Source organism: Diadema antillarum, unplaced genomic scaffold (assembly GCF_040938485.1).
Source record: "Diadema antillarum isolate AM-2024a unplaced genomic scaffold, OU_Dant_1.0 scf00000002, whole genome shotgun sequence".
Lineage (NCBI taxonomy): Eukaryota > Metazoa > Echinodermata > Echinoidea > Diadematoida > Diadematidae > Diadema > Diadema antillarum.
Window position 1 is genome coordinate 1,615,001 of NW_027270891.1, and position 12,721 is coordinate 1,627,721.

A 12,721-nucleotide genomic window follows, 5' to 3' on the forward strand; every position below is an offset into this window, starting at 1 on the left:
GAGATATGATTTAAAAAAAAAAGAATCGAACGAAGGACAAAATCGTCCGACCCAAATTCAGATTCACCTCTAATTAGGTCGGAGGCAAATGCGCCGTGTTCTTCGGAGAAGCCTTTTACATATAGCCTTGTTACACCACGACACACCAAGGTACTGTCGCTATGACGCAAAACTCGTCGAAGGTTCAAAATATCAGGCCGGCGTATATCGCACTGGGTCTTCACACTGGACTTGAGACATCGGCTCTTTCCAATCCCATAATGCCTATCGTTTTTTGTGTTTTTTTTCCTCTTTCTCTCTCACAATCTCACTAATGACACACTGCGGAGATTGTTATTTAATCCACGTGAGGTAGTTATTGGAGGACGGCAATGCCGATTCGCAAGAGACCCGAAGAAAGGGGGCATCGTAGACGAAGCGAATATACATGACACATCATGGTTATAGGTTCACTCGAAATGAGTGTGAAACTTCTGAGTGTAGTGTTCGCGACCATTTCACATCATAATCCAAAGGTTGTTGTTTTGTTATTGTTGTTGTTGTTGGTTTTGTTGTTTTACTTCTACAGATGTGAAAATACATAGCAGCAAATCAGAGCAATAATCGATAGAGCAATATGATAGTACAAGAAAGAGTAGATCGCGGATTAAGGGGAAGTGTCACGATCGCAAAAGTGAGATTTCGAGGGAAGGTCAAATCTTACAACTGAAGCACAGAATGTATTTAGCTGCCTTGCCTTCTTAAATAAAAAGAAGATGAAATGACCTAAATACGCCGGTACCTATTGCATGGAGCTGAGGATTTGAGATGGTTAAGTCTTAAGAGAAAATGCAGCTATTATATAGAGTGACAGGTAAACGCCTTTCTTCGGCTTCCAATAAAGCCAGTTCACAGTTCCACTTTACCCATGAGCAGAAAAAGGTCATTTTTTTGTGTGTGTACAATCGGGCATATTGGTTTTTTGATTCACTGAGATCAGATTTATGTAATGATTATTCACATAATCGATGCTTGCTATAGCCCATCCACCTCACAGCAAGCATGGTACTCATTGGTAGTGGGCAATATTATAGAAAAGGTTTTAGATGCATTCAATACAAGACAATTAAGATAATGGATTCCTGCCGAAATGTTTATTGACGGAACAATTTGGTCACCTGCAGCATACGCAAGTTCATCATTTTTTTTTTTCAACGTTACGTCGGACAAGCTTATGCATTATGCCTCTTTGAAAACCTGTGCGGTGCCAAACCAAGTTATAGGAAGAAAAGAAATGTCATTTGTACCAACGTACGTGAGCTATAATTGTGAACTGGCTTATAGAAAGAAAAATACACGTACCTAACGTTGTTTAAAAACAAACAAACACCTATCTTTATATACACATATATAAGAGCCTATTTTTGTAACTGCATATTGTTCTGTAATTTCAATAACAGCAGGGCAAAGTCCGATAAGTGGGAAAAATTGTAATAATGATTATTGGAAATGAACCATTATGGATGATTTTGCTTTATAAACATTCTTCTACGGTTTTACCCCTGTATCCGTTAATACGAAATGGTATGTGTATGATATGAATCACGTGCGCCGGAATATTTCCAATCTATATATTCAAAAACACGAGTGACTGCATAACATATTTGAAGTTGCATTATGCAAGCCATAATTATACACTTTCTGTTCTCCATACTTCTAATGGTGGTATAATGTATATTTGCGTGTGTGTGTGTTTTGTTTTCTTATTTTTTCTTCCATCATAATTTCATACATCAATCAAAGTTCTTTTCTCTGTAATACCACAGAAAATATCAATACACAGATAGCAATATGCGTCATTCACATTATAAATCGAATTACCAAATTTCCAAATAATTGCCTGAGAAATCATGTAGAAGAATCAAATATGATTACCGATTATATATATATTATTATATTACATAACTGAAAGGTGATTATGCAGGATCATTTCGAATCAAAATGTGATTGACATTGTTCAGATTTCTGGCGACGTATATTTCTCACAGTAGAGCCTATCTCTTAAATCTATGTGAACATTTCTTCACACTGAGCACGTAAATATCCAATCACACTCTTGTCACACTGCTTTTGTACATTAACGATTAACCAATTCTCTAAGAATTTGAAACCAAGTTTCCACAAACAATAGTTTTAAGTCGTTATAAGTATGATGTCCTAATTTTGATGCAGTCCTTTGTTTCCTGTTGAGTAACATAGTTACATCATAATCATGTCATATTGCGAAGCAAGTGGATATTTTGAGAGGCGATCTGGCTGATTTCTTTGGGATGCAGCGGGTGTCGGTCTTATGGATCTCGGACTGTATAGCTCAGGAGGACCAGGGTTCGAGACCATCACTTGTAAGACATTTTACCCCGACGGAAAAAAAAGAAGAGGCTGTGCAGATCAGGGTACGAGATATAACTTTCATTCATCGATTCTGGAGTTAGTTCGTGTGTACCTGATAGAAGCGGACGGATTGCATCTCCACCCATGGAGTGGGGTAAAATAGAATAGGAAGGAAGTGGTTTGATCGAAGCGACTGGGGTAAGGGTACGCCGGATCACACATCGAGTATTCAACATGGTAGACAATCATTTTGGGGTGGGGGAGGGGGTAATTTTTATTATTGTTGTTCATGTTAGTAATTTTTTTTTTTGATAGCGATATGTCATAGGTCATTTTATGATTCACCTTGGAGGGACAGCCAAATCAGAGGTTAGCAAACAAAGAGTTTTATCGTAAAACGAACTAACTCCATTCGTGTGAATTTGAGATATTTACGACTAAAACTGATATGTAATACAAGGAAAATAATAAAGCAATATGAAATATTTAAATCATAACTTAAAGAATATTGCTTGTTATGTGTAACAAGTGAGGTGCCACTGGAAAGATTTCATTTTCCGCTCAAGATCTCCGTCATATTCGACGCATCTTGTCTTTGTCCATCTTTGTATGTCAGGGGGCATTTCATGAAGGAACTTGTGGGATAAAATATCTGACAAGTCTCTTTTATCCGACAAGTTTTGAGAAATTCTTTAGTCTGATTGGCTGGTTCCTCTGAACTTGTCGGATATAATTGACTTGTCGGACATTTCATCCGACAAGTTCCTTCATGAAATGCCCCCCTGGACACGAATGCAGAAGAAGAAGGCATGATGTATTGCGCTAAAAGTCGATCCAGGATGTGAGATTACTCTATACTTTAAGAGAGCTTGACTTGTGGCATCGTGATTGGGGCAAAGGCTTCTTCCCAGTCCATCATGATTCCCTTTCTATCCGGTGTGTCGGATGTGTATCTTGAGAGAGACGGCACTGTGGCGTGATTCTAAACACGTGCGTGGTGGCAGCGTTTCGCTTGACCCCTCCGCCTATACGAACACGGACCATTGCTGCGCAGTTATCCTTCCGCTGGACTCGCATGCAACGAGATTTTCAATTATTTTTTTTTTCATTCCGTTGTAGATTTTACCTCGTTCGGTCATTTTTAGATTTCTAGATTTTAGATCCGTAAGGCTTAGAAGATATAGCCATTTTCTATCATGTCTAAAGTTTCGTTTTCTTAGATGTTTTTATGAGCGTTTGGTGCCTTAGTACACACATTAACAACAACAACGACAGCAGCAACAACAACAAATGGACGCCTGCATTTCGAGTAGTGGCGACTTTGTGGCCAGGTGCAAAAATGTATAGATAAGACTTCACACCTGCACTGTCGTTATCAACATTATAAATGGGTAGATATTCAGTTACTGGACACCACAATATGACAAGCTGTATATACTGCAAAAAGTCCGGTGTTAAATAGTGAACACCGAGCTGGTGTTTAATTTTTGGTGCTCATTTATGGTGTTAAATTAACACCTCCGGGTGTCATTTCCAAATTTTAAACTGTTTTTTGAAGAGTTTCTTAGTAACTGCACTTCTTGTTGATTTTTAATTTAAACAAGACGATCAAGAATTTTACATTGAAATACTAGTTTTTGAAAAAATGTGAAAATAAATTTACAACAAAGTAACACCAGCTGGTGTGGTCCCTTATTGAAGCTGGACGGGTATTAAACCATTGATATTAACACCAACAAATATCAAATCAACACCATGTGGTGTCATTTTTGAATTAACACCAGTACAGTGTCAAAATAACACCAGGTACAGTGTCAAATTAACATCACGAAGTGTCAGGTGAACACTTTTCAACACCATCACAGTGTATTTTTAACACCTGTGGGTGTGGTCCTCTATTGAAGTTTGATCGGTGTTAGATTTAACACCCGTGGTGTTAAATCTAACACCGACGTTTTTACAGTGTAACATTTGCTTCTGTGTAATCCGTCTAATCAAGGAGATTTACTATTCTACGCAACATAACGTGCATGATCCACATTTTCCTCACACCTTAAAACAGTTTCTCAACGGTATACTTCCCCATTCATGATACTTTCAGCTTTTTTTATTCTAAAAAGCATATTCCCAATTTTCTTATGAAAAGCAAATGCTACATATGAATAATCATTACGATCTATGGTCGTCTACTGTTCATGAAAACATATGATTATCACTATGAAAGCCCGTGTTGTCCATGCAAACGTCGCCGACAAATACTGGTGCATAAGCTTTTTTTTTTTAATCAGTATGATACTACTTTTCGTTCATCATGTGCAGTTCGAAAGGACTATCACTTAGGGCCAAATGTTCGATTCCAACTTTGACTTGCATTTTGTATTTTGTTTCATCTTACTATTTACTTCATGACCTAATTTCTCCTTTCTAATTCTTATACCATTACAAGATGCTTAGTGCTTAGAAACTTTAGTGTATAAGCGCTCTGTACATGATACTTATTATTTTCATTTTTGTAATTATTATTGCTTTATTATTATAATTATTGTTATTGTTATTATTATTATTATTATTATGGTGATGATGATGATGATTATTATTATTATTACTATTACTATTGTTAATATTATTGTTATTATAATTATTATTAGTAGTAGTAGTAGTAGCAGTAGTAGTAGTAGTATTACTATTATTATTATCATTATCATAGTTGTCATTATTCGACGGTCCTCTCGTCAATACTGGTTACAGTCATTTAAAAGTCTTTGTCTATCAATATTGAAGACTTTTGAAATTAGGGCAGTTTGAAAGTTCTCGGGTTATGATATATTCGCTCTCCTTTTATTATACCACTTTAGTATCATCGAGTAATAATTTTCCGAGGTTTTCGTGTATAATCGATTACTGCGTAGATGTTCTCCAATTATCATAATCTAGCAGCTCTCATGTTGTACCCATTTGGAAGTTCTCCAGTTACATCATGCTGCTGTTGTCATTTTGAAAATGTCCAGATATCATAAATCAAATGCTCTCAAATTATTATTCCAGTTGAATTCAATTCAATTCAAAGTTTCTTTCATTATTCAATAACACATAAGATATGTTTCACTTCCTTCGATAACAGAGAATAAGGTAAACAGAGCATTGTGAAATGAAAAGACTGTACAATAATTGAGGACCCTATAGTAATTACACATTGTAGTGAAAAAGAAACAGAAGTGGTCGAAGTGAAGTTCATGTATAACATTGCTTAGAGTGCGAAAAATGGAGGGATCCATTCCACTAAAAAGACAGAGCTTGTAGAATGTGGGCCCCTCTGGAAAAGAACATCGACGGAAAGATAAATTGAAGCATCGTAAATACAAAAAAAAAAGAGAGGAAGAAGTCTGGAAGCCCACTGAATATTAGATTAACAGATAAATACACTTTCATACACGCGAACAAACATGAAACAAGACTAGACGACAAAACAACTATACTGAAGAAAAGGCTGTATACCCAACGGGACAAAACGGAATGAACCAGACTAACAAACAGAAGACAAAGTAGCAAACAAAAACGCACAACGGAGACAGCGATCTTCGGCAGAAGCATGTCAAGTGAAACAGATGATAGTTGTGGAGAAAAAAAAAGTAATATTGTAACGCCTAAAAAAAAAGACAAAGTCTCTTTGGTGGGGTTTATTCAGCCGACCCCGATTGGTATGCACTTAGTAATGAAACTAAAGGCATGTACATTTCTTATGTAAAATTGACACAGTTTGGTCGAAATTCAGCTGCTACAATCTCATTAAAGTCAACTCAGTTATTAAATATCTACTAAATGATGCGAAGAAAACAATATTTCTTCTTTTATAATGCACCCCTCCCCCACGCCCGCAATAAAAAAAAAATAGTGAAAACTTGTGTTTTGGTCAATAGAAGACTAGCTATACGGTGAGGTGCTTAATATGTGATCATCGCCATGCATAATTTGTATGGATTATCGTGAACAATATTACTGTCCGCGAAAACATGTTGAACTCTAATATTCAGTACCTTTCTTACATCGTTGAATGATTTAAACCATAATAACTCTTCTGCTTCTTTGTCGGTTTATATGCTGCTTAGGCAGAGTTGAACACGAGATGGAATTTCAAATCAAAACGAATGCAACCAAGTGCCAACAGAAGATAACTACTTAGCACTGGGCGATCGAGAACCCCAAATGGCTTACTGATTTCTTCCCCTCTTATTCTGAGCCCTGATCATCCAGGTACGTCATCTGTGACGCAAGATAGTAAACCCTTGCAAACGAAGCCCTAGTTTGAGAATTGCGTCTCACACGGAATGATCTTGTTGGGTTTTGTCCCTTCTTTTTACTTGAGTTTTTTAGTTTTCCCCTGCTGTCTTAAGTTTATGTTAACTTCTTTTTGTTGTCGTTTTATAATCGTATGCCCCTCGATATCCCTGATTTCTAGTGAAAGATATCACATTGTAAGGTGCATGGTGAAACTGAAGTAACAATTAACATCAAATCTTCACGCTGCAGATTAGGCCTTGATACAGTACAACCTGTGAATAAGCCAAGAATAGCAGCCCCGGAGATTTGAAATGATTTTAGGGAGTAAGTGCATTCTCATATGAGGTTTAGACCTAATGTCATATCATTTCTCGTGTTCCTCGCGTTCCCCTTTTCCTGATCTGGTACAGTTTTTGACAGGCATAAATGAACCAGCCCAACCAGTCTGTAAACTAGCGGTCTAACTCTACACGCAAGCCCATATACACATGCACACAGCAAATGAGACGCTTGTACAATGAAGACATTTCTCAATGATATCTGCATCATGTTGCAAGCCGCTCTTGACGATAAACCAATAAAATATATTGTTGTTTAAGATATAAAGTCAGCAAGTCAGTACCACCGATTTTTCATCGTTGCTACTATTATTGTTGTAATGATCGATTGTAGCGGTATCGTTTCCTCTATCGTTCTCTTTAATAAGTATTACTATTATCATCACTCTTATGATCATGATAAATGTTGAACTGCGAACACAAAGTAATTGCAGAGATTCATGTCCAACATTCATCACTGTTTTTGTGTTTTTGTTTTTGTTTTGACCACACAAAGGGCATTTCCACAAGACATTGCTAATTGATATAGACATTCTTAAGTGCAGGGACATTACTTTCACACACACACACAGACACATACACACACATATACACACAAGTTATGGAACTTTCCAATAAACTGTTAGCAGGTACTGAAGTACAATGAAATCATTAAAGTTTCTATCAATTAATCTGTTTGACGTTGTCATATGGCGGTGTGTTTTACACTTCGGCAGAGCGAGAAAAAATGTAAGGCCTATCAAGTTAAATTATTGCAACACGTCAATTACTAAATTATTTCCATTTTATGGATACTCACGATGAAGTTGTTCCTTACACTAGAAAACTTGTTTTCCCGACATAGCTTGGACTAGAATCAAAATATCGAAAGTATATAAGAATGATAAAATTGATCATTTCCTAACTAGTTTTCATAGGGGAATATATCAATGAATTATTCGACATAAGTAAACCTGCGATTTGGGTGTCGATCAATATGTACGCATGCTACCCCCTCCCCCCGAAAAAACCCCCATCATGATAATAATAATGATAATTGAATCAGAGTCAAAAGACTGGCGTCATACCACATAAGAAGTTGGCAACCCGTTCATAGTTGGTTACCACACCTGTACACATGTGTGTTCCCTCGCCCCCGTGTAGCCAGAACTATCAGTCACGTGTCAGCTACGCAGCGTGATAATGAGCGGAATCTATGCCGCGGGAAATCAGTACACGGTAGGTGTGTCCCATACACGTGGTTTGTATCAATTCTGATAGATGAATAAGAAATTAGACAGATTGGAAAGAGAGAGAGTGAAGGAAGCAGAGAAAAAGAGAGACAGATAGATAGATAGATAGATAGATAGATAGATAGATAGATAGACAGATAGATAGATGGATAGATAGATAGATAGATAGATAGATAAATGGATATATATATATATATATATATATATATATATGTATATATAGATGGATAGATAGATATAGATAGATAGATAGATATAGATAGATAGATAGATAGATAGATAGATAGATAGATAGATAGATAGATATAGATAGATAGATAGATAGATAGATAGAGATAGATAGATAGATAGATAGATAGATAGATAGAGATAGGTAGATAGATAGATGGATAGATAGATAGATAGATAGATAGATAGATAGAAGCTAAAACCACTAACAAAATAAATAGAGGAAGACACAAATTATAACCAATTAAACAGGTATAAGAACTCCGAATTGTCGTAAACCTGAATCAGTTTCGAAAAACAATAAAAATTCAAATCAAAGTTTGTTTCCAATATCACGTTTTTTGTTTCAATACAATTATAAAAAACAAAAATAAAATGTCCATTACAGAGGGTATTATTCCTAGTATTCCTAAAATATGTAAAAGAAACTTGTTTGTTAGTTGTTGTTTTTTTTTTTACAAATGAAAAGACTAGAATTTATATTATCAGCAGTGATAAGTATGCTTAAATTATCAGTTTTTCTAAAAGCAATGTTCTAATTGCATGAATATACCAATATAATTTCTTTTCTATACGAGATTTGACTGGTTTGAGTGTTTGGCCATTCTTAATTAGCTTTTGGTTTAGCATCATTACTCAGTTTCAGTTATATATATCTTTTGAAATACATTTTACATATAAAATACGTATGTATAATTTCGAGTTTTTAGAGTCGTGTGGCACAAGAGTTCAGTTATATTTGCTACAATTTCTTTTATTTTTTTCCAACGATAATTTCTTATGTATATAATATGAACACGTTAGTAACTCACACTAACTTTTTCCTATTCAGAGATGATTATAATCTACAACTTCACAAAGATTAGCTTGCTCTTTTTCTTTGCATAACTCAGTGTACTTCTTGAACGTTGATGTCCCTCGATGCAATATACTCATTCCAAACTCAAATACGATATAAGGAAAAGAGAGAAAAAACGATAAACATACAACTCTCAAATTAGACCCCTGATAACACAGACCCCCCCCCCCCAAAAAAAAAAAAAAAAAATGAAAGAAGACAAAAATCCAGACGAAAAGGAATGCAGACGGGAAGAAGGGGTGAAGGAATGAAAGAAAAATGAATGAAAGAGGTGTGAGAGATGGAGACGGCGTGATCTTATCATCTCACCATCAAAGTGACGCATAAAAAAAATACCGCAATTCATGAGCAATTGAGAAACTATAAAAGATGTATTACCAGAATGTTGCCTGAAGCCAACATTGATGTAGCTCTGCTCACGTCAATGCTTCGGCTGTGGCAGAGTTCACGCATGGCATGGCGCTCGCATCCGGACTGAGCAATAGACGAGCGGTTTCATTTTGAATGGCGAGAAAACGACAATGCGTAACGTCTTCGGAGTGGCGGCTCGGACGGCGCCAACAGTTCCTATCACATAGTCTCATTCATCCAGACCTTATTTTCATATCAGCCTCACTTTGAAACCCACAAATTGAGTGCCAAAGAGGTAAAAACTCTCCCAAAACTTGCAGAGTTTCTAACAAAAAATTAATAACAAAATTTAAAAGGTAAAGGTTTTAAGATAAAGGTTTTACAAGTATGGAGTAGGTACCTACATGTGTATAGGCCTACATGCCACCAAATTACACATAATGACGTATGCGTGTAGGTATATAGCCATATTGTAAATATGTTACACTGTACATTTGAATGCTTTTTCCTGAACTTTCCATCTTGTTTAGTATATTTCTTGTTGTTGTTTGTATTACACTTTTCATTGTTGAATTGTCATTTTTCAACAACTTAACAAAACAACAACAATAACAACAAAATGTACAATAGACTCATTTCACACATGCAAACAGTAAATCTTATCTTTTGGAGCCTGAAGTTTACAATGAGGAGACTCGAATTTCGAAAACTGAAGAGGACGCTATAAACAGATGAAACATTATTTATTGTATATATTTATAAGTCACGAAATGTTCCCTCTATAGCTAGGATTGATATCAAATGAAACCTCGCACATAATCAGCCAGGCTCCTCCCGTAGGCGTGTTTTTTTTAGACGGCGCAGATTGGGGACCCTAAAAATCTATTGGGGACCCTATCCCTAAACCTAACCCTAATCCTAATCCTAACCCTAACCATCAAACCCTAACCCTAACCCTAACCCTAACCCCAACCCTAACCCTAACCCTAACCCTAACCCTAACCATAACCAAAAACCCTAACCCAACGTTTTTCCCATAGGTTTAACACGCGCCATGCCCCAATCTGTGCCGTCTTAAAAAAAAAAAAAAACGCCTCCCGTAGACAGGCAGCCGGTTGCTTAGCCTTGACACCGGTCGTTTTCTGACGTGATGACACTCACGTCAAACATCATGAGCTTCAACAGCATGATTCTCTGTTACCATGGGAACGCATCCTGGCCATATTAGGTGGAGACACGTTACGCTTTTAAACATTCAGATTCCACAAAAAATTCTCAATCCGACCATCCTTGTGCGGTCGATTATCAATCGATCCTATCATCGAGAGATCCATGATGAAATAAGTCCCATGTTGAAAAAGAGTTCGCTTAAATGATTGATTCTGAACACTATTATTATTATCATTATTATTATTATAATTGCGTATTGTGTATATCAAGTATGATAAATTCGGTCACCCGCTGATATACAATTTTTCGAAGCATTTTTGCTTTGTTTTCAACCCTTTTTTTCATATCCTTGTAATTACACAAATATAGGAGGCTGGTAGCATGTAATGTAAGACCATGCAGCGCAATTAATTTCAAGACTGTTAATTCGAGCCTTTATGAAACTGCTTACCAATAGGGCTAATACTCGAAGAAATTAGTGAAAAAAAAACAAAAAAACGATAAGACTTTGTGGAACTGAGCTGCAAATTGATACTTAAGTGGATGACAAGGAATCATACAAAATTGATATCAGACCATCTGCAAACGAAACAATTATCATGCTATAAATCACGTTTCGTTAACTGCTTACTGAGTATTATAGCACTACGTGGTCACTGAAAGATTTGTCAATATTTTAACACTTTCAGAAGATTTTGGAATCATTTTAATTTCTAAGAGAACGTCTTCCATACCTTCATGACAGCAACATCACAAACATTCGTATCATGTAGATTAATAGGGCAATACCGCTCTGATATTTTAAACCGAAAAAAGTGCCTTTATGCAGAGACTACGTGGATTAAAATGCTGCAAGCGAAATATGTACGACCCTTTCAAATCGAAGTCGACTACAATAACGCAAATACTGGAAATGACCTATTTATTTATTTCTCTCCCCCCCCCCCCCCTTTCTTTTGGCTGTATCAAGCCATGTTAAAAAGGAATATTGCTGTTTTGAAAAAAGAGAAAGGGAATGAGATACTATAGGAAATAATAGATCTCTGTTCCTTGGAGGAAGACACGAAAATATTAGCTTATTTAATGAATAAAGCGTTGCTTTGTGTCTTAAAGATCACCAGATGGTTGTAGATGTATGTTGACAGATGGCGCGTGCCTTCAGTATCATAATAAAATAGGCAAAGCTCTTCCATGAACAGCATATCTAAGTCTGTACCAGGTGTTTCTCTCAATATGGGAAGGTAAGGAAAGGCTGTCTGTCAAAAATTAGCCAGTTCACAGTTCCATTTTAATTTGCGCATGAGCAAAAATTTGCTAAGTCAGTTATGTTGGATTTTAGATTCACAGAGATAAGCATGAAATGATTACTTATGAAATCCATACAGTGTTTGCTATATTCCACATCCACCTGACAGCATGCCTGGTATGTGTCAACATTGATTGATAGAGTGTGTATATACAAAGCGATGAAATGGATGCCTGCCGAATAAACGTGTCAACTGGCGGACGTGGTCACTTGGTCTGTAAGCAAGTTCGCTCTTTGTATGAACATAATTTCAATCAATTGCTACGTTGGGCAAGCTTTTGCATTATGCCGCTCTAAAAACGAGTGTGGTTCCCTACCAATTGAGAAATGATAAAAAAGAAATAAAGAGACATTTGTACCATTGTGCATGTGAGCTGATTATGAACTGGTTTATTGGTGTCGTTGCATACTTCCGAATTTAGTCCTGTCACTCAGAAAATATTATGATATATTGTCACCTCTCTTGTCTCTTATGTGTCAAAAAAAAAAGTGCGAAGGAGACATATATGACAGGATTTCCGTTTACAGATATCATATCGCCGATAAGATAAATTATCATGGTTTGATGTGCTACAAATGCTCCAAGGCG